The following is a 22,755-nucleotide window of genomic DNA, read 5'->3' on the forward strand; positions in this document are numbered from 1 at the left end:
GAGCAGGGAGGGGGGTGTTGGGAAACCAGCTCTCGGCTGCCTCTCCATAGTGGTCACCCCTGAGTAATTAGGCAATCCAGGCACCCTCCTGTAACTGAACAGGAATCAAATTCCTCTCCCTTCTCCATGAGAAAGGACTTTTTGTGCTCTGCTCCAGCCCCGTCAGACACCAAGCCCCGAGGTCAGGCTAGCGGGGGGTTGACAGATACATTGCTGTGTGCATGTGGGTGTCTGCATTTCGGTGATGACTGAGAGCTTAATTACTCTTCTAGGTCAGCTGCTCCACTTCCAAAATGGTTTAAAGGGGGCTGAGCTTCCTGCTCATTTCCTGATGGCCTCCAGTTGGGTTCTAGGCCTTGCCAGCTCCTGGATACCTGGGGTGCTGCCACTGCTTTCTTGGTAGCTGAAGAGGAGCATGGGGGCTGTACAGGGTCTGGGGGCTGCATCCTAAGCCTCTGCCACTTAGGAGGGTCCTGGGGGTCCTTCTGCAAGCTTGGGGTGACGAAAAAGCTGCTGTCTGCTCTGGCACTTCCAGACTCACAAATGAAGCTGTGATTAGGCTCTGTGTGTGTGTGTGTGTGTGTGTGTGTGTGTGTATGTATGTGTATGTCTCTCTCTTCTGCCGTTTTCTTTAATTACAATCTCCGAGGTAATTTCTGACGCATCATTAACAGTTCTGAGTAAACAAGGGGAATTCTCCAAATTATTCGCCATGAGCACAAAGGGAAATCGGCTTTCATCGTCTCCCTCTTCATCCAGGGAAGAAGCTGATCTGCAGTAGGCATGAGGAGGAAGGGAGTGTTGTGGCCGCCCTCAGATGCTTTGAGTCAACTTGAGATGGAGCAGCAACCCACCCATCTTACCCAGCTGACTGAGAGGCCAACTCTGCCCACAGCTTTTTATGTCCACTGCTGAGCGAAGTGGCTGGGACTCGTCACCATTGCAATTACCTTCCCTCTTGCCCATGAGAGCTTTGGGTGCTGCTTTTGAGTGTTCACTTCCTATTTCCAGCTGAATGGATCAGAACCCGAGCTGCTCAGGAGATGGGACAGTCCAAAAGCATCCTCAAGGCTGTGTCTCAGCTTGGAAGGTAACACTCCAGTCTTGGCTGTTGATGTCCGAGACCAGTGTGGATTTGGGGAGGGAGAGTGCAGCACTGGGAAGGGAAGGAAGGAGGACTGATGTGGAGGGACTTGGAGCCTGGGAAATTAGGTCTGGTCCGAAGGAAGGACTCGTAGAGGTGCTGGTGTGCCCTGTGAGAGCCACAAATACGCCTGGCAGCTGGGGTTGGAGGAGGTGGCTGGAGAAGACTGCTTTGCTGGGAGTCCGTGTGAGGGCATTCCAAGCTAGTGCAGGGCTTGAGGGAAAGGAGCTTCGTTAGAGGGGTGGCACGTGGAGCTCGGACAAGGCAGTGCACCCACCAGAGCATCCTGGCCCTGTGCACCACTGGCAGCCCCTTCACCCACGCTCCAGCACAGTGGCAAAGCGTCTGCAGCAGCAACCGAGGGAGCGAAGGTTATTTATATTCATGTTGCAGCTCTGCCAGCCGTGACTCTGTTATCTGCCATGCATGAATATTATTTGAATACGGAGTTTGTCGTGACTATTCTTCCGCGTGAAACGAGGGATTTGCTGTGGGATGGGAGCCCTCCCTCTGGCTGTCAGTCAGGAGGGGTTTCCTTTTCCTGTCTCGTACGAAGCTGCGTCCCCAGCAAGGTGAGACAGTGGACACTTTTTCTCTTGTTAATATCCATGTCTAATCTCCTCTCAGAGGGGCCCTTTGTCCTAGACTGTAGCCAAGATGAGTAATTCAGGGATAGATGAGACGCTATAATTGGTTTGTGACAAATTAAAACATTTTTCCTTCGGAGCTGAGAGCAGGACTGTGGTCTGGAGCTGTCAAGCGTCACAGGGGAGGGCGATTTTCGGAGTAAGCGCATTGCAAATTGGCTCCAGATACGCCTTGGAGTCTGAAATTAAACTCCAGCTGGTGACTCTTCTCAGTTGGGGTTTTATTTTATGGGGGGACAAAGGGAACATGTGCAGGGAGGGACAGCCTGATCGATACAGAGAACGTGACTGGTTTTTACATCATGCAATGAGCTGGGAATCAGAGTGAGCTGTGGTGGGATGCTGCAGAGCACCCAGAGGTGTGGTGGAGTGAGCAGGCCAAGTGCCATGGCTGCCAGTGCTTTTCTTGTCTTCACACTGCTCTCAGTGGTTCCTCCATCACATCCCAGCAAGGAAGGGCCATGACAGAAAGTTGCACATCACGCCATCCCTTCTCTTGGCTGCCAGGTGCCGAACCTCCCGAGGAGCTGCAGATTGGTCACTGACCTGTCATACTTGTTTTCCTGGGCTAAAAAGAGTCCCTCACCTCCACCCAGAGAGCAGGGAATCAGCTAAAATTCAGGAACACTGAGGTGGTCGGGACAGACAGTTTGATGAAGTACTTGTTTTGACCCTAAGATGTTTTTGAGCTGGTTTGGGGCAAAGGGGTGGATGTGGGAGGAAAAGGACTTCCTGATGCAACTGCTCAGCACTGCTCCGTGGAGAATGCTACAGCAGTGGCATCTCCACCCTGTGATGGTGATGGATGGAGAGTGAAGGACTGCTTGGGAAGGACGTGGGTCTGTAAAGGGGGTTTAAGAGAGGCCGCCACATGGCTGGTTTGTGTGTAAAAGACGGTGGGGAAGGAAGCCTCAAGATTTTGTATCTGATACCAAAGAAAAAGGAGGGTCAAGGAAGGGGTGCTGTGAGTTTTCCAGGGGCAGCTGTATCTCAAAGTGAAGGAGACAGTCTGGAAGAGAAAGCTGTAGGTGAAAACAGAGAAAGCGCAAAGGCTGTCAGTGAGTTCAGAGCCTGGAGGTGTTGGATGAGGAAAGGAGGAGGAGATCTGGGCATCTCCTAGATATGAGGAGTATAACAAGCAGGCCACAGTGGCAGGGTGGTGGTGACAGGGAGTTGGGGGGCTTGGAAGGAAAGATCAGAGGATCTAGTTTAGCAATGGAAAGTGCATAGATGCAGCAAATCCTGAAAGGCAGGATCAGATGGTGAGCTGTGACTGGTGTCGCTGGCATTAAGACGTTAGCTAATCCGGTTTAAGGGGATAAGCCCAAGAAAAACTGTGGAGACCTAAATTGGAGCTTGTCACTCTCCCGTGGAAAGCAGAACTGTGGAGGAGGAGGACGATTTGCTGAGAGAGGCCCTGGATGGTTGGTCAGAAACGGAGGGTGAATGGAGGATGGCTGTGAAGATGAAAGGTCAGGAGGAATCAGGTGGGAAGGAATGACAGGAGTCACTGAAAGCTGCATGGAGCAGAGAAACCCAGGAGCCTTCTGGGATGCATTGTCTCTCCATTAATAACTGACCTGTAGCCCATCCTGTGGGTGTAACTGGTAAGGTAGCACTGAATCTGCAGAAACCCAGTGATTGTGGTCTGGGAAGCTTATACGATGCATATCAAAGCCAGGATGTGAATTGCGTAAGTGTGATGTAGGTCTGGCACTAAAGTGATAAGAGTCATATCAAGGGAATAACTTAATTAACTGGTCTTGATCAAAGAACTGTATGAATTCAATAGCCCAGTTTTCAGCGCTAAATGATGAAGTTTAGAAAAACTGTACTTGACGCAATTATCAATTTTCCTGTCCGAGGAGCTTTGAAGTGGCATTAAGAAGGGACACCCTATTGTTCTGTTTAGGACAACTTTCTCCCTCCCTTCAGTGATCAGGAGGAAGAGGGGCTCCTTCTCCTTTTCAAGTGCTCATTTGAAATGGTCTGAAGCATAATAAACACTGGATACCAAGGGGAATGGGATCGTGGCTTTCACAAGTTAATTGTTTCAGATGATGTAAATCAGGAAAAAAGCACTTTCCCTGCCAGCCAGAAAAAAAAATCTTTATTTCCCTATAGCTTTCATTCTGCTTAGGATTTTGGAGGGGAAGTGGTCCCATTGAACTTCTAGCAGTCCTGGACCATTCGGTACCCCTGGCAGATCGTGCTGTTCAAACAAGATGCTGGGTATGAACAAGGAAGGAGTCAGGCTGTAGAAAGGCTTCTGAAAGTCTTCAAAATACCAATTCCTTGTGTGTTTATCCAATTTGGATGTGTCTATATGTGTAACACAGCCTTGTTATCTATCCCACAAGTTGGATTTTTGTGCTGAACAACTCTTTGGGCCAAAGGGAGAGGGAAGCGTGTGGCCAGCATGAACCACAGTGGTCCAGACTTGGATGTCTTGTCCAGCTGAACATCTCCTTTGGGATGAGTTCCTCAGCTGCTGACTCACACAGGTACTGGAGTTGGGTTTGCACCTTGATTAACCAGTGCCTATAAAGCATTGCTGTGACATCTGGGGGATATACACAGAGGAGTCCTGCCACAAATCACTCAAGTCTGGCTGCAGGGAAGGCGGATGCACAAGTGCTCTGCAGAGTCCCTTACACTGAATTCTGTCATAACCAGTAATGAAGTCCATGCTGAAATGTTGAGTCAAAGAGTGGATGTCCTCTGCTAAAGGGTCATCAACCCATGTCACACAGATCAAGGGAAAAATGATCCCCGAGCATAGAGTTATATTAAGTTCAGTGTTTCTTTATTTTGTCAGTGTTTGTAAAAAAAAAAAATATTGAAAAACAAGAAATTAAATGCTGAACCATCATGAGGAAGGAGACTGAAATCCCTGTTCTGCAGAGGGGTAGGATTTTAATGAGCAAAATCTGGCCTGTGTGTTTGGTCCAGGACTAAAACTGATGTCAGGGGTAGTTAATGAGAGATTGGGCTGATAAAATCCTCCCCATTATGGAATCTGAGGTTTAACCTGCACAACTTCACAGCTGTTTTGAGGGAGATAGGGTGCAGGCAGCCTTCACTGCCCCCTCAGCATTGCATGTTTGCTGATGGCTTCTCTCCACTCTCTCAGATCCATCTGTTGTCCTGGAGACTCCCCCTTCTGCTTAGGTGTAGTGAAGGAGTTGGGTCTTTTCTCTGCTGTTATCCTGGCAGACCTTAACCAGAGATTCCAGAGAGGCATCCATGCATTTGGACATGCCTCCTGGAAAAGGATGCCTAAACCTCATCATCCATCAGTGACAGTGATGGAAGCAAACCCCTACTACTTCCAGATACTGCTACCTATGGACAGACTTCCCTGCTCTCCTCCATCCTCTGGGCACATGTCCTTCCCACTGGTGAGTACCTCATTCCCAAGGCAGAGAGGACTGGGAATGTATCTTGCCTGTCCAGTATGGTGTGAGGCTGCTGTGAAAAGCTGAGAAGCCTCAGAAAGTCCCTTGGGAAATCGAGGATTAATTCAATTTCTTTACGGCTCCAGGACTTCCCACTGCAGAACACAGATGGACTTCAGTTTTGCTCTCTGAAATGAAGTGATTCCTCCTCTTGGGCAGAAAGAGGGAATGATTTCCAGAGGCAGCAAGCCCAAGGTCCTCTCGCTTGGGTCTTCCCCAGAATAAGGCGAGCAATGGAGGTGGGATGATTCACACTCCGAGCCACACCGCTGGTTTTTCTCCAGGAGGTGGAAGGAAGCTGGGTGCTGGTAGCCGGGAGGCAAAGCTGCAGCTGGCCATGCCGGCTCTGAGCAGCCAGGGCAATTAGAGATCAGAAGAGCTGGGGTGGCTTCGTCACATTTCCCTGCTGCTGTTCTGGAGGTGATAATATAATTCATATCAGAAGAGTTAGTGGGCTGAAAATGAATTGGAGAAATCAATCCAGAGGGTATAAATGAATTAGCATGTAAATGAGGACACTTGCTCTACATAGTTTAATATTGCCTGCAGCTGTAAATAATTCCAGGGATGGAATCAAAAACCGCAAACAACTTCATTTTTGTGCTCCTCCCCCGTCCGGGAGCACCTGCAGCTACGACCAACCCACCCTTGCAGAATCATCGCATTGCAAGGGAATTAAAGGAGATGAGATGTATATACTTTTTATTTTTTTTCCCCCCTGATTGGCCATTATTTACAAGGCTGCTGCTCCTGGTTCTGTGCACCAAGTCCCTGTTTGTGCATGCACATGGCAGTCCAACGTCGGGGAGGGGGAGGCCAGGAACCGGCCAGCAGAGAGATCTCGTGCAGCGTTATCTGGAGCCATCCCGGTCACTCTGTGGTGGGCTGATGTGTGTGTGAAATAGCAATTTCTCACCAAGAGCTGCAGTATGAAAGGTCTTTATTAGGGTGGAGGACTTACCCTTCATGGGATGGCTAAGGGTGGGAGAGGTGAGTGCTTGGAGAGCAGGAGCTGGCTGGAGTAGCACCTTGGTTCTTGGAGCTATCTGGCAAGATGGCATTTCCTAGAGAGGTGGGAAACCATTTGCACTAGAAGCACAGTGGGACTTTGGATGGTGTGTGCAGTCCGGAAAACTGAAAGAGCTGCAGAGCCAGGTCATTAGAGTGGGGAAAGTGTCAGGAAACCCCTTTATGAGAGGTGGCTAAACAAGCACAGCTTATTTAGCCTAACGAAAGGAAGGTTGAGAGATGTGATTGCACAGGCAGATAAGCACAAGGGAGGGAGAGGAGCTGGTTAAGCTAAAGGCCAATGTTGATACCAGAACATGCAGATACAAACTAGTCATGAATAAATTTCAGAGAGAAATGGGATGGAAGTGTCTAAGCACCAGAGCAGAGACTGTGGTCGAGCGCTGGAGAGTCCACACAACCAGGCTTCTCTTACACTGGCGTTTGACTGTAAAATAGGATTATAGGAGCAGGTCTCTCGAGATCAGGCAACTACATTTTGTGATCTAGGAAGTTCTGCTTGTTGCCAAAAGCCCCTTTATTATTCTGGCAGGGGAAGGATGCAGATGTAAGGAGGGCATATGTCTCGTTGAGTGACTCCAAGAGCAGTTGTTGAGAGCTTTTGGAGTGGTGCTGATGACAGGAGGTTAAAGATGATCCTCAACAGTCTTTTATCAGTGCTTCCCTCTTGTTTTTGACACTGACGGATCACTGAGTTCCCTCTTTCATCAGGTTGGAGTTTCAGGTTCTGCTCTAACTAGATCTCCCAGGTGGACTGGAAACACTGATTAAGATGGATAGAGTGAAAGCAAGTCCATTAAATTGTTAATAAAGAATATTACACACATACCTTAATCTGCAGCTAGCCTGACACTTTATAAAAGTACATTAGGATATAATCCAATTGAAGCCACAATATCGAGAACATCTTATCTCATCACAAATTGAAATTATATCATATTCCTCATTTCTTAAATTAAAAAGCTAAAACCTTTTAGTTTGCTCTCATATGCTTGTGTAAAACTTAATCAGTGGTTTTAACAACATTATTTTTCAATATGGGCCATTTCTGCTCTCATTTATTTACAAGAGAGAACTTCCTGCTAGGAGAAGTGATTCAATTTGCGGGAGGATACATCAAGCACTTAAGGATTTTGTGGGGATTGATTGATTATTTATCGTGTTATCTTGCCTGGAGACGTCTGATATGCCTGTGCTTTTGCTATCTCTCATTCCACCTAATGCTCTTCCTCGGCGTCTCGCTCCCGTCCACTGCTAAGGGCGCTTCTTCCTGCGTGCATGTGTCTGCAGGAGCACGTTGGAGGGAAAGGGGGTCAGGGAAGGCAAGGCTGAGGCTGCCTCTGCTGGGACTATGGTGCTGGAGTGGGCAGATAGGAGAGGTTCATTTCAGTGGAAGATAGCACAGAGGTAAGTGAGGTTAAAGGGTGGTTTGAAGTTCTGCTGGATTTTAACCGCAGGCTGCAGCACTGCTCAGCTGTACATCTCCGAGTGCATCAAACATGTCCTTCCTCACAAGAGGAAGGAGGTGGGCCACAAAGAGGCTGTATCATTTGCTGGAAATGCCCCCAGGAGCAGAAAACAGCCCTGAAGGGCTATCAGCCCTGGCTGGTAGCTGGTCACTTCAGGTCGTGCTTCCCAGGGTAGCCATAAACACTTTCAAGTTGCCCAGCAAAGCGCTGGATGATGTCCCAGCACCTCTGTGGGTGAATGCTTCCTGCTCAGATGAGGTGCCCCAGTGATGCACTGCCAATGGCTTCTCCAGGGATCTTTGCAAACAGATCGTTGTCCCTACACTCGGGAGGAATCTGGTGACCCAATAAAGCCAGGATTGGGGTGCAGAGAGGAAGGGGCCACCCCTTCATGCTTAAAGGAAACTGCTCTCATAGCAATAGCTGATCATCTCCCACAGCTTCACTTTGGCAGCTTCACTAGTGATGGGATGTGGGGTCATCCTCCATGGAGGTGCCAAGCCCAAGGCCAAAAGGGTGATATGAAAGGTCTCCATTTGAGGGGGGATGATCCTCAGGAGCCCTGAGGGCTGTAGCTCAAGCTTTGTCATGAATGTTGGCCACTCTTTGGCACTGGAGCATGAGTGGGAGAAGGAAGGACTCTGCCCATGGCGGCTCTTGGCCTCCCAAACCTGGTGGGGCTTTGGTGCATTGATATAGCAAGAAAGAAAACTTTTTTTGATTTTATTTAAGAAAATAATGACAGTAGAAACTCCAACTAAATGTTCAACTATTTGGACTGTGTTTGTCTCTCTGGCAGAGGAGGCACTGGGAACAAGGACAATTGAGGTTTATTCTTTTCACTGCTGCAGATTTTGGCAAATTGCTCTCTCTGCCATAGTTTTCCCTGAGCAGTTTGAGATCAGCTGGGTTTATTCTTTTATGAGTATTGTAGTGCAGGAATTGCTGTCTTCTGGTGAAAATAAATACAGAAATCCTGAAGCATGACTCCAAAGAGAGATGAGCCTGCAAAACAGCACCACGCTGGAAAGGGAGTATGTTTGGTTTGTCTTATTTTTCTTTTGCTTTCTGGGATTTTAGGATTCCTGTTGTAGGGATTGCACCAAGATGACAAACTAGAGAGGTTTGAAAAATGGAAACACAATCCCTTGACTCCAGGAGCTCAGACTTAAATATCAACAAATACCTCAGGATGCAATGTGAGTGCTGATGGAGCAGCTGACTCGGCGAGCGTGGAGGTGAGCAACTCCAGAGCCCCACAGAGCCCCACAGTCCTGATTTGCTGAACCCAGTGAAATGAATTCCTGTATTGGATGATCCATGTGTATGGGCCTCGACGGGATCAGGGCCAATGTTTGCGAAGTGCTGTGAGATGCTTGGATGAAAGGGACTACAGAAGCGCAAAGTATTACTTTTTCATGATTGCTGCAATTGCTATCCTTGGGGCTGTCCAAATGTTGTTGTTCCAAGTGAAAATATAAAATCCTTTTGGCACGTTTCTTTTTTTGCGTTGTGATAAATAGAAATGCAAGAGGGGAAAAAAAAATCTCTTCCTAACAGTGAGAGAAGGAAAGCAGTCCCTGTGCAATTTGTTAGACATCTCATATGTCTCTGACTGTGAGCTGTTGAGATATTTAGAGGGAGTATTTAGCCAACCCAGTGCACAGCCTCTGGAGTACTGGATTCTGCTTTGGTCCATGCTTGGTTGAACCTTTACAGCAGCTTTATGTGTTTTTGACACAGCATTTCAGGAAAAGCTTTGATTCTGGAGGATGCCAACTGCGCCGAGTGGGGCTAAGATGATTAATCAAATTATTTGAAGGGTGTTCGCCAGAACTGGGTAGTGACCAGTCTCCATCCTAATCTCTGGATTGAGATGTCAAGCCGGCCTCCAGCTTGGAGCACTGAGCTAGCCAGGAGGCAGAGGGTGGAAAGAAATCTCCGGCAGCAAACAGCCTGGCAGTGCTGCCCGTGGTGGGGAGGGATGTTCCCAGGATGGGGATGGATGATGTCCATCAGAGGCCATGGGATGGTGCTGCTCAGTGGGCTGGGGGAGGCTGGAGGTGCTTTGCACATCAGGAAGGCCAGACAAAGCTTCTCTAGCTGTCATAGAGCAGGAATAAGCTGATAGTTGTGCCTCAAGCTGCCTTCCTCCCACCGGGGTGCAGAGAGGAAGGGGGAATGGTTGGGACATGCTGCACTCCTGTAGCTCCTGACTGGCCACAGGGTGAGGGCTCCTCTGCTCCCACCTGATTCTAGGTTGTTATTGAGTAGGATGGAGGAACAAGTAGCCTGGGACAGAAGAGACAGAGGCACCAACTGAGTAATTTTGAACTTGGTGGCAGTGTCAGTTGCTTAGAGGAGCTGGGGCTTTGGTTGGAGTCTTATTTAGGTGGTTTAGGGTGGTTGGTATGGGACAGTGCTGACAAGGATGGCAGAGGGTTCCGGGAGATGAGAAACACAGTGGGGAGCAGGGACTCAGCTCCTATGATGAGCTTTTCTCTTCAGGGATCAGCTGGGTTTGTCACTCATCTGCTTTTGCCCTAAGTGTTCGGATGTATCCGTAGCTAAAGATAAAGCCAGAGCACCTGAGAAGGAGAAGGCATGTGCTGTGGCAGCACAGCACAGGGCAGCCAGGGATGGGTTGAATGCTGTGGGGTTAAGGGGGAAGTCACTCCCATGGGGATGAGGGACCCCCTGCTGCCCTCCTTCCCCTCCTGCCCTGGGGATTGCAGGCAGATGGGCTTTCCCCTGTGCCAGGGCAAGCACTTGGCACTGCTGCATCAGGAATTGCAGGACTCGACTCTGCTCTCCAGCTCTCTGGGTGGCCAGTGTTTCTGCTTCTACATGAGCCCCAAAGCGTGCTGAGATCCCTTTTGCTGCACGAGGTGACACCACCTGGAGCATTTCATGGACCGATGCCCCGAGCGTCCTCGCTCTCTGCCCTCCCCAGCACCCCGGACGCTGCTCTCCTGTCCACCACCCAGTTCTTCTTCGACAAACGCCTCTTGCCATCTCTCCACACCTCTTCCAGCCCCAGTCTGGGGGGGCTCTCACCCTCGGCCAGAGCAGCGCTGGGGCCGTGCATTCGCGGGGCCGTGCATTCGCGGAGCCGCGCTCGCCATCTGCGCCGGCGGACTCTGGCTCCCGGCCAGGCCGGGGCGGGTCGAGCCGCCGGCAGCTCTCGGCCGCTCCACCGGGCACACGGAGCCCACGGCACCGCCGTCACGTGCGGCCATCAGCTGATGGGGAGGATGACTCAGCCGGCAGCTGTCGGGCCCCTAAAATAATGACAAAAACAATTAGCAGTCCAAGCAGTAGCCTCTCCTTAATTATCTCCTCCGAGTTTAATTAACTAGCTAAATTATCAGCAGTAATGTAGGCATTAATTATGTCAAATTACAGTGTAAAAATCACAAAGTGTGGAAAATGTCAATTCAGCTGTGCTCACCTGCCGGGCTGAGACAGTGCCGGTGACAGAGGCTCAGCCTGGCGCAGGGGAAGGGATGCTCCCCCTCCCCGGGGGATCGGGATCCTGCCACGGCAGCCTCGACGGGACCACAGGGAACACCGACAGCGATGCCGACAGGAGCTGGTGGCATGGTTTTGCTTGGGAGCTGGTGGGGGCTGCCCGGATGGGTGCAGGAGCAGGGAGGCAGGAGCATTTTGGCTCTGGCAGAGGGAGGGGAAGGAGCGTGGCTCCCCAAACCAGATGGCTTGGATGCTGAATTATTAAATTATGAATATTAATACAAATCAGACACGGAAGAGGTAATAATTTTGCTGCCCTACAGAAATAATTAACATAATTTTGATAAATTACATGATAAGAGAATCTCAAAATTGAGGTAGATTTATCTTAATTAATATCTTGGACTTGCTCCGAAAGGTAAATTGTTCCACTGGGAACTGGGAAAGGGTAAAGAAGGGGCCCCTGACTCGGTGAGCCGGACACTTCCCAGGGTTAGTGGGTGTGGGGGAATGGGGCACCCCCTCCAGGCTGCACCCTGGCCCTGACTCAGCTGCACTGTGGGGGTGATGTCGGGGTTATTCCCACCCCCACGGGAACACCAAGTGACTTATTTCAGGTTGCGTGGGGTGGTCAGAGAGCAGAGGTTTGAGCTGGTGTCTCTAAACTCCTGTGGACACAGTGCCACCCTCCACTGGGCTCTACAGGCATTTTGGTGTGTCTCTCTTTGGCACAGTGCATCAGAAACTGCTGCCCAAGTGCCCCATGACTTTGTTTCAGGTGTCCCTTCTTGGGCATATGTCCATTGTGACACATATTCATCTATCCTCACGGAGACACACCAGGCAGGTACAGCAGGTACGGGGTGTTTGTGTTTTGCAGGTGAACTACCAAGGGCTGTGTGGCTGAGCCACTGCCAGTGGTGACATCCCAGACTGGAAGTTATGCTGGAAGGCATTCAGCTATTGAGTGATTTGCTTCACCATCCCTCACTGTGGTGTTGGACTGCCTTGCCACAGTTCCACATGGTTTTCCTTTGGCTTGCAAGACTCCAGGTAAGTCCATGTCCCTCTCCAAGTGCGTGTGTGATGACAGGCAGTGCTCTTCCCTTTGCCAAGCCATAGTTATTGCCCAGGTCTTTGTCTTGGTGCTGCTGCTGCTCATCAGCTCAGCCTGCAAAGGTGCAAATCTGCCCAAAAAGGATGTACAGATGAGGTGTGCAGATTGCTTTATGTTGTCTAAAATTTTATACTTAAATCCCAGAGTCATCCAGGAGAGCATAACTTCCCAGAGTTAACTCCCAAAGCAGAGGACATCCCCCAGGCACAGGTAATGCTGGTGCAGATGTATGTATGGAGATCATCCATAGCTTGTGGCATCAAACCTGCAACTCAAATTACAGGGCTAACTGCAAAATTAAAGTAAATTATGCTTTGCTATGACACTTTTGCAATACCAGACCAGGCAATCTAGGAAAAGACATTATCTGCACATCCGTAGTGTCCATTTAAATGTCCGGAGTGGTGGCTCTGCTGTAGTTCTGTGCGTAGCCTGGTTATGTTTCAAGTATGTGTCTGCTGAAAGGGCTTAGAGCTTGGTTACTTGATAAGTTTCTGACATGGGTGAGCAGGAGAAGAGCAAGGAGCAGCCAGGAGAGGCTGTTCTCAGGAGTCTTCAGTCTTGGTCTTGAGCTCAAGAGGTTTTTAGATTCACATCCATGCGTTTGCCAGCTTAATTGGCAAAAGCTTTAATTTTTCAGAAGGGTTAGAAATCTTGTTGATCTGTTCCCACTGGCAGGATTTAAAGCCTGAAACACTTTACTTTTTCAAAGAGCTGTACAAATGTTAACTAATACAGCCCCAGTTAACCATAATCTCAATATGGGGGAAACAGAGTCATGCTACATGAGTCCCTTAGCCTGGACAGGGCAGTTGCTGGGTCCCCATCCAGAAGGTACTGTTGTCTCTTCCAAGCCTTCCCCACTCTGTCTGATCCCCTGGCCTTGCCACTGTAAAACCAAGCTGTATTTCATAGGTTTTGGCTGTGCAGAAAATAACAAGAAGGAAAAACCCAAAGCCAAGGCACAGGCTGGAAGCAGAGACTTGTCACCATGTGGCAGCATTGGTGTATCCAGGTGAGACCAGGGATGGTGCCCAGGATAATAAGGGATATTCCTGGAGCACAAGGAAGTAGTAGGAACCAGTATTGGGAATATCATTCCTGGAAAATGCACTACAGGAGAGCCTTTGCCTTACTGGGAGCTCCTTGTGTGAATCAAGTGCTGCAGCCATAAATTAAGCTTTTTTAAGGTTACAGAGCACATGGACCAGCACCCCCCACGGTCACCCTGACACCCCTGCTGCTGCCCACCCAGCTTTTGTGGTGGCAGAAGAGGGATGTTTACTTCAGGGTTCCCTCTTCTGTGGACACCATCCAACAGTCCCCGTGGTTGGAGCTGTCGGCAGCCCCGGCAGCAAAGAGGGATGTGAAGCCACGTGTCTGGACAGTGCTGGAAATCCTGTTAAAACAAGGACACCCTGCTGAGGGATGCTGAATGTGGCTCTGTGCCACCCATCACCTCGGCTGGGTCTTGCTGGGGCTCGTCCAGGTTCAGTGACTGGCTGGGCAGCCCTTCCTTGCACCAATGTTGATGGACACCCAGCTCCAGTGCGGGACAGGGGCACCTTTGGGCTCCTACAGTCACCTATTTACGTATTTTCCTTGTAACAGCAGGTAGAGCCCAGGCTCTGGTGTTGCAGGAATACCCCGTGTGTCTCACTCCGCACAGCCCCGGGGGAGTTTTTTGGCCAGCGAGCCTCATGCTGTTCGTAAATATATTCATGCACACACACACACAGAGAGGGATGGACTGGCACAAACACCCGCTGCATCCAAGGATTCAATCTGAGTCCAGCCTTAACCCCTTCACCACTGCAGGAGGCATGTCCCGAGGCTCAGTCCTGTCAGGAGTGGGGGACATGCTGCTGGTGGCACTTTGGCGGAGCCATTGAGATGGGAAGGATGTGGCTGGCCCTGAGGGGACCAGATTGTTCAGTTGTGTCTGAGATAGGGGGTGGAGAAAGGAAACTGAACCTCAGTGTAATGTAGGACACAAAGGAGGGAATTTAGGAGGTCTGGGTGGAAGGAGGGTTGAATGGAGAATGGGGCTGGAAGGACCCCTCCTTTCAGATACCAACCCTGAACTTTAGGAGGAGGGTGTGGAAGGTGGGGGAAACTGGGGCAGCAGGAGAGCACAGGAGCCACCCCTACACATGCACACACATGGGTGCAAGCAAGGCATTCCCACCTGGGAGAACACATCTGTGTTGTGGAGCTGGTGGAAACCTCATCCTTCCCCTCCTCTCACAACCTCCCCACTGCTGGGGCTGAATGGGGGGAGACTGGCACTGCTTCTGCCTTTTGTGGTTGCTGTTTCCACTTTGTTTCAGGTTTCTCCTCTGTTGGGACTTTGGGCCTTCCCGTTCCCCAGTAATTATATAATTACTTCACAACATGCTGCAGGAATAGTCAGGGAGACGGCTACAGCTACCACAACAATGGTGACAAGTAAAACATTAATTTCTGGAGTTCTTTTAATTAATTCATCAGGAATCGTGCTGTGCGGGATGATTACGTTAAAGTGTTTAATTACAAATTTATATGTAATGATGCACTTTAATTACTTTGGACTGGTACAATATTATTGGGCCCTTTTCCCAAGATTCCTGGCACTGGGTTTGGGCTGCACATAAGCAGTGCCATGGATGCTTGTGCCTCTAAATTATTTACATGGCATGGGAGAAATCCGGTGCTGATTGATGAAAGCAAATTCTCCCCTTAGCTGAACGGGAGCAAGGGCCTTGGGGAATCCAGAGAAGGAAGGTCAGTGTGGCGTGTGTGTGTCAGGCAGAACACCAGGGCATTTTTTGTTGGAAGAATCGAGGTTAATCTGGTGGAAACTGAAGTGATAGAGAGCCAGGCACGATAAATATTTATCAAAGGGAACCGGTGTCAGGATTCTGGTTCATTGATGCAGATATGTCCCGGATGGATCTCACGAAGCAGCATGAGATGCTGCTGCAAACAGCCTTCGCCAAGCACTCCAGCTCCCCTCCTTTCGCTTGTCCCCTCTTTCCTTTGTCTTGCCTATCGTTGTATGCATGTGTGTGTGTGCATGCACACTCATTTTCTTTCCCTTTAGGCTCCCATTCTCCCCTCATCCCATCTTTATTTGCCTCCGTGCACAGGGAGCATCTGTCATTCTTCTTTCTCCTTTGTCAGCATCCTCCCAGGCTAGATGGACCCCAGAGAGGTGGCCACACTGTTACAGAGGCCTGCGAGCTAAAGGGCTTCAAGTAAGTTTGAGGTCAGCCTGTCTTTAAGCTGCACTACATGCAAAATAGCCCCTTATGTAGTACATATATAGATAGATAGATAGATAGATTATATAAATACATAGAGATATATCTGCACTACACAAAGTAGTCTGCAGGACAGGCAGTGCCTTGTTGTTGTGGGTTCACAGCCTCTGGCACTCAAGGGTCTGGCAAAATTTGATTTTTGTTTGAGTTTGGAGAGCAGGATCTGGCATGGAAGAAAACAAACGATTTCCTCTTCAAGAATAAGGGAAAGAGAGATCAGCTTTGGGTTTGTTACACTGACGGATCCTGGCAGATGCACTGGTGAGGTTTGGTGTAGTGTCGCTGACACTTGTCTTGCAGTGGGTTTGTGTCAGTGCAACAGCAATCAGAATTTGCTGGCAAATAGCAGCAAATGGACCCTGTGAGATGCTCTCTCCCTTGTAGCCAGGACTTTGTGTGCTTGTTTCTTGTGCAGCTGTACAAATGGTGCATGGCTTAGCCCAGGACCGAGAGTCCCGAGGTCTGAGCCACTTAGCTGTGTTACCTGGCTTTGAACACACACAAAAAAAGTCACTTGCAGATGCTGATGTAACACTGTCTCTCTCTGTGGGTGCAAGTTGCTTTTATGGGTGAGCTGGTTTCTGGTGGACCTGCCAAGGAAGAAATGGGAGGTTTTTTGTGAGTTGAGAGAAGTGCCAGGGCAGAGGTAGGTGAGGATTGCCTTTATGGCCAGCACCTGTTGCCTGCTCTCCAGAGCACCAGAGCTCAGTGACTGCTTTGCTACAGTTGAATTGAGCTTCAGACCCCCGTGGCGAGCACTGCAGCCCAGAAGATGTAACACAGGGCACATGGGATAAAGTCTTGCAGTGCAGGGTGCCCACCCTGCACAAGCAGACTGGCAGCTGCCAAGCCAGAGAGGTCCTGGTGAAGCGAGGCCATTCACGTGGGTAAGTTGGAAACAGTCCCACTGGGAGCCAAAATACACATTGCCCTGCTGACTCAACTGCTGCTGCTCCTGGTGATGCTATAGCTGAGGTGATGATACCCTTTTTGCCATAGGAAGATGGTATTTGCAAGCATTTGTCTCCCTCCCCCCCATGATGGTCAGGCATGTGGGAATGGCCCCTCACCGCACATGGAAGGGAGTGAAGCACTTTTGCCTGCAGGCTTCCCATGCCCCTTTCCTTTGCAAACATGTTCATAAGATGTAACCACATTTTGGCAAAGAGTGGGAGCTCCGGACAGCTCAGCAAGAGCAGAAGCACTTCTTGTCACAGCTCAGGGATTTCCAGGCCAAAAGCTGGTCCCAGCGTTTGGCATTGCGCAGGTGAGGTCATGCCAGCCTTTTCCTGGCAATATCTTCCTCAGTGGGAAGGGTTTTGGGAGCAATGGCAGGAGCAGGGCTTTCCTGGGGGGGGGCATGGGAGATGGGGGTCTGCGGGAGAAGGGGATCTGCAATCAAGGTTTAGGCAAAATGTGTGAGCATCATAAAGAGCAAACGAAATGGGTTCATGTTCATCCTGAAGTCCAGAGTGGGACATATTCTGCCCAGGTTTGTTGTAGCCATAGACTCTGAGTGAGGGAGTTTGTCAGGCTGCCATGCAGGCTTCAGGTGCCCTTTTTTTATTTATTGTTATTTTTTTTTATTCACTTTGACCTTACTCCAGACATCCAGAAATGGTTTTAGCACCGGTACTTACTGTGAGAAGAGGTGATGGGGTGCTGCACACATCTCCACCTCTCCCAGGTGCACTATGCCAGTCAGAGGCACAGGGCAGCTTTCCAGGAACGTCTCACCAGGCAGAGAGATTCATTTTGCCGTAAATAATTCCCATTCGTGGCTTTTCTCCTGCCTGCACTGAGCAGGTTCAGGTGCTGGAAGCAGAGGCTGCTGCCTCGCCAGGATGTGTTGGAGCCCCAGGGAGGGCTCCCAGCCATGCCGAGGAGCCTCATGGTGCCACCTCCCCATCGCCTGATGCTGGAGGGGCTTGGGGGCTATGGAGATGATGCCTGAGCTGCTTTAATGCAGCTGAGGGTTGCCAAGGGCTCCTCTTCGCATGGGGTCAGGCTCCTGGCGGGAGCCCCCCTTATCCCGCAGTCCCTTCTCCGAGCGCTGTCCCCAGCGGCGCGGTGGCACCTTGGCCGTGCCGAGCGCGGCTGGCACCGCGCGTCCGCCCGGGCTGGCGGCTCGGGGAAGGGCTCCTCGGGCTCGGGCCTGCCAAGGCCAGATGGTGTTTGCGAGCGGCGCCAGGTCCCAGCTGAGCGCGGCCCGGAGAGACGCGCAGAAGCTGCCGCCGCAGCCGGCGCTGCCAAACCCGCGGCATATGCTGCGCTCTGCCCTACACCTGCCGATGGGCAGGCTCCGCGCGTGGCACCGGCGCGGAGGAGGCAGGAGAAGAGGCAGCCCCATCTGGAAGGAATTTAGCGGATAAATAAGGGCCGGCGAAACTCAAAAATGGAGAAAAAAAAAAAAAAAGAATGAAGAGATGGTGGTGCATGGGGGAGAGGGAGCCGCGCCGGTGAGGTCGCGGGGAGCACCGGGCGAGGGCTGAGCAGCTCCCAGGGGCGGTGGTGCGTGGTCATGTTCCCTTTCACGCAGACCTCCATTTCCACCAGGATCCCGGTTTCCCTGTGCAGAGCCCAGGGCCAGCTGCCCTGCCACGTCCCCACCAAACCCAGCAAAAGGTTCTGGGAAACTGCTGGGGAATGTTTAACTTCTTCTCAGGAGCAAACCCCAAACGATCGTGAGCAAAATTGATGGGAGAATATACTTTCTGCCTATTTTGAATTTACTTTGGTAAACTATGCACTCAGGGCTCAGTCTATAATTTATTGAAAAGAACCAGACTGGAAACCAGCTTCATACTGTGAGTAATTTCTAGCATCGTGTAATCTATCACCGGGAGACAGGGCACTTTGTTTCTCTGAAAAATTATTTTTATAGTTGGCTTAGTAACAACAACAATTATTATTATTAATATTAATAACTACTTGTGTAAGGCCTTTCATGCGTGGTTTAGAAAGCGTTTTGCACATGGGTCAGAAGGTGTTAGCTGCATCTCACAGGAAGGGAAACTGAGGCACAGATTTGGCCTCACTCAGGCTCACCCTGGTGTACAGCATCCTACTCCCAAAATGCAGCTTGGACCACTGGATGCCCTTTGTGTATTTCAAAACTGTTTGAGGGTTAAATAATGAAGGAGATCAGGGAATTATTTTCTTTAAAATTTGTGTCTACTTAGGCTCAAAAAATTAAGAAAAGTCCAGAAAGAAATAGCCCTTGCCATGCCCTAGTGGCTAGAGCTCATTCCCTGGGAGAGTGCAGAAACAGGCACAACATCTCAGCTTGGAAATAGTGACTCAAACCTTCCCTTCACTTAGTTCTAATGTAGAAAATGTTAGAAGCCTTTGATTTCCCCCAGGCTGGCTCTCTGGTGACTGGCCTGTGGCCAGTGAAGCCCCAACACTGTCGTCTCGAGCACAGGGACATCTGCCTGGATGCGAAATGCAGGACCCATCCTCACCACAGCAGTGCCAGGGCTGAGATCTGCGGGATGCCCATCCCTCACTCCGTGCTGCCAAGCTCACCAGCCTGGCTTATTAAATAACGTGGTGACACTTCACAGGGATCTCCTCAATCTCACTTTCCGGAGTGGAAAAATGCCATTTCTGGGTAGAGAGCAGCAAAGAGCTGCTGCTGCAAACACACCAGGCACTGGGGACGTGGGGAGAACCCCCAGCTCGGCTCCTGGGGTGGACAAATGTGGATGGAGACACTTCAACATCACCCTCTATTGTCCTCTCTGCTGCTTAGGCCACCTGCAAGCTAAACATGGTTGGTCTGGACACAAGACTTAATTTAGAGAGCGGAACTACTCCAGGTGATAATTGCACTCTTGTGTGGAAATGGTGTAACTTTTTCTCCATACGTCACTAAAGACAGTATTTTATCAGTAACAAGAGAGCTTCTTTAGCTGAACTCTATCCCTGTATCTTTCCACTTCTTGCTTTGTAACAAGAATAATAATATTTAGCATTTATTATTAACACCTTACGTCTTCAAATTCCATTTACAGGATGAAGGCCTGGGTTTCTCCCATGAGGCTGAGAGGTATGGCAAGTGTTATCTTCTGCATTTGCAGGTGGAAAATTCAAGGCAGGAGAGGAGGTAGGGCAAGATCAGGAATGGATACTGGGCTTCCTGCCTGGCCCCAGGCAGCAGCCTTCAGCGTCTCACTGTGGACCACCATCTCTGAGTTTGCTTACAAAATATTCTTATCTAGTAAGAAAAGTGGTTAAAAAAGAAAAAAAGAGAAAAGTCCTTTTCCCCCTGCTCACACATTAGGAATTTTAGCTTTCTTTTGGTGTTTTTTTCTTTATTCCTTTAACGCAATGAAAAATGTTCAGAGCAGAGACATGTTCCTTAATCCTGTACAGTGGTAATATAATCTGCATTTGTTCAGACTCATTCAACCTGAATCATCCCTGAGCACTGAAGCTGATGTGCCAGCAATTCATGGCCATAAATCTACCCACCACCTCAGTGTAAGTGCTTCCAGTTGAAACACAGCAAGGCAGCCCAGGTACAGGATGAGGACACTCATTCCTACACCCAGGAACATGTTGGACAGAAGCCTTTCCAGGAAATGTCCAATTCTGCTTGGTTTGCTGTGCCAAAGTCAGATGTGTAGGGTTTACTGTGCAGGTACCTGAGCCCCACACACATGTTGCCTGTTCTGTCTGTTTGTCCAGGATTTCTGGACATCAGCTGTTCCAGCAGGGTCATGCCGCATCTGCGCATCTCTGATAAATTCCCCTTTTCCTCCTGGAAAAAGACTCCAGGAAGGTGTGGTGGAGGAGACACGACCCGTGGTGGTGGTGGTAGTTAATTATCCAGTATACCAGAGGGACTGAGCTGTCACCATCACTGTTAAGGCTGGAGGAGCAGAGCCATGAGGAGAGCAGCAGCACAGCCCTGCTCACACACAACGCCAGGTATCAGATGGAAAAGCAAAGTGTTTCCACTGCCAGACCAACCATTTCTGCCTGAAGAAGTTAGCAAGCAGGGCAGGCAGCAGTCTGGGGAAAGCCGGGGTGCACACGACATTTTTTCCCCCGGTTTTCTCCCACTTCTCAGAACTTTCCAGGATTCTGCTCCTTTGCAGGGTGAGGAAGCCAACAGATGGCACTGTGCTGTTTCTGGAGGAGCCCAGCCTTGCTGGAGGCCAGAGACGGGATGCCTGAATGCTGGGAAAGCCTCGCACTTCAGGGAAGTTTCTCCTCATGCAGAGGCACAAGCAAAGTCTCACCATGGGGAGGGCCCCTTGGCACTTCATCCACCCTTGGCCCAAAGCACCGTGCAAAGCAGGTAAGTTTGCACACAGCCTTGGGACATCATCTGTTAACAGGAAGAAGGATGCAAAACAGGTCAGTGTTCTAAAAGTTCAGATTCCCATCAAGAACATTTTTCTCCCTGCACCCTCTGTGGCAGGTGCAGGCAGACCAGACCCCTCGGTGACGTGCCAGTGCCCAGCTGAGGAAATCGGTTGTGGGGAGCTGATGATTTTGGCAGAAGGCACAGGGCTCCCCAGGAGTGCAGCTGGGTCAGCTGATGGCCTTCATCTGCAGCTTGACTTTAGTCCCAGGGGCTCCTGCTGTTCGGCACCAGCAGAGCAGAGCTGAGGGATGGGGTGAGGCTGGGGTTGGTTCCTGGCAGTAAAACCCTGCCAGGGTTTACTTTCTTTTTAGAAAGCTTCCCCTGTGCAAGAGTGCCCTCTGTTTCACTTCCCGCAGGTCTGTGCTTGCTGCTCCAGGAGCAGAGACACGTTCCTGGCTCCAGCCATCAGTTTGTGCCTCGTAGCAGCATTGTGCAGGTGATTTAGGGTGAGTTATACCCACCACTCACTCTGCCTGTTTCCCAAGCTGAATCTCTAACTTGTTTTCAGGCCAGTATTTTGGGGTCCTGTGGAGCCATTCTCCAGTGTTCCCAGTCCTACCTGCTGGGTATCACCATCATCACTGATATGCTGGTCTCTCTTGTTTCCAGCTCCCTATTGAGCTCTAAGCCCTGAGATATGTTCCCTGTATTGATATTGTATCCCCCATTGAACAGTACCCAGGATGGGGATGGGGAAAGCTGGGCCCCAAACCCAGAATCAGGAGTTGCTCTTACCCAGCAGATACATCTGAACAGGTGTCAAGGAGGATAAGCTCAGAAACACAACCCAATTTTCTTGCCTTAAGCCACAAGACCTTTCCTAGCGAGCAGGGGCAGCAGTGAGTGCCCACCACAGCTCCACATGCCATCGTGCCATCTCTCTGCCTCTCGCTCCTGCAATTTGCCGTTCTCTTTTTCCCTCCCTCCCATTTCTGAAACACCTCTCAAGGTCCAATCCAGCAGAGGTTTGCAGTGTTTGCCGCCAGGATCCTGAGCATCCCTGCAGAGCCACTGCGCACCCTCCGAGGACGTGCTCGGCATCGCCGCTGCCCCCACCCACCCCCCGCATGCTTGACCCCACTGCCATCCAGTGCCACCTTTCAAATCACTGAAGCCAAATTAGGGTAAGTAGTTATATTAGGCTGACCTCTGCCTTGTCAATCTTTACATCATTCAAAGGCAATTTAGCCTGTTCATTCATAAGGAGAGGCTATTGATTGAATAATCTCTGTTATTAGTGTATGGGTAGAACTTGCTCTTTGTTTTATTTTATTATTGTGTGTGCTGGTTGCTTAAACCTGCTTCTGTTGTGCCCTGCTGTAACTGCCACTGCAGTTACAGTAAAGAGTACGAGCAGATACTTGATTAAGCCTTGCAGAGATTATTACAAAGCAAGGCCTCGTTCTGAATGCACATATTTCAGAAGAAATATCATAAAGAAGCATGCGTGTGTGAATTCCTAGAATCTGCAAGCACAATTTATCCTTGCAGGTCAATAGCTCATATTGTCTGCTCTGCCAAATTGTTCAAACATATACAATGCTCTCAAAACATTGCTTAATTAGATTCTAGAGAACATTGACACACAAACAAAAGATATTAATATCAAGGATTTCAGCATCAAATGTAGTTTACACAGATCAAAGAACATTTTTGGTGCAAAGAGGTTATGAATGTGACAGGTTGTTACTCCACAAGTGAAGAATATGACAAGAGGGGGAAGCAGTGATCAGAGAGTGGA

The sequence above is a fragment of the Lepidothrix coronata genome, unplaced genomic scaffold (genome assembly GCF_001604755.1).
Source record: "Lepidothrix coronata isolate B3197 unplaced genomic scaffold, Lepidothrix_coronata-1.0 Scaffold41, whole genome shotgun sequence".
Lineage (NCBI taxonomy): Eukaryota > Metazoa > Chordata > Aves > Passeriformes > Pipridae > Lepidothrix > Lepidothrix coronata.